The sequence below is a fragment of the Octopus bimaculoides genome, chromosome 4 (assembly GCF_001194135.2).
Source record: "Octopus bimaculoides isolate UCB-OBI-ISO-001 chromosome 4, ASM119413v2, whole genome shotgun sequence".
Lineage (NCBI taxonomy): Eukaryota > Metazoa > Mollusca > Cephalopoda > Octopoda > Octopodidae > Octopus > Octopus bimaculoides.
The window spans coordinates 78,981,394-78,982,046 of NC_068984.1; positions in this window are offsets into that span (position 1 = coordinate 78,981,394).

The following is a 653-nucleotide window of genomic DNA, read 5'->3' on the forward strand; positions in this document are numbered from 1 at the left end:
TTATAGGATCATGCTCAAAGAGGTATCGTCACTCCCACGCACCATCTTTGCTACATTCACCCACCTTTTAATGAAACTTTCACGAGACAAAAACTGTCTCTCTATTCTCACCTTCCTTTTCAAGTGATACTTGAAAAAGTTGATGAGCGTGATAGATAGATAGATAGATAGATAGATAGATAGATAGATAGATAGATAGATAGATAAGGAGAATATGTTCAAGTGGGTCCTGTTCAAGCACTCATTTGTAATCTAACTTATGGCTAACCGCATCGAGTGGTAGGTTCATTTCAGATAAGTAATCCCATTGTATTTCATCAGAAGGGTAAATCCTACGTTGTCCCAGAATTCTTTGCACTACTGAATAAAGTATGTTGGACATTATATATGTATATACGTAGGCTATGTGTTCATTGTCACTGAAATCGAAAGTGAAAATGAGCTGTTATCTAACAACGCTGTTAGTTGACTTTTGCTAAGAGTTAGTAACCTTGTATTGCCTACTATTATCAACTAACAACTGTGATTTAGTTAAATATAACGTAGCGACACTGACAAATAGATTAATGTGATTCTGAATGACATCCTATTTCCAATGTGAAACTCAGACTGTCTACGAATAAATTGGCTATACATATTTTTCCATCTCCCTC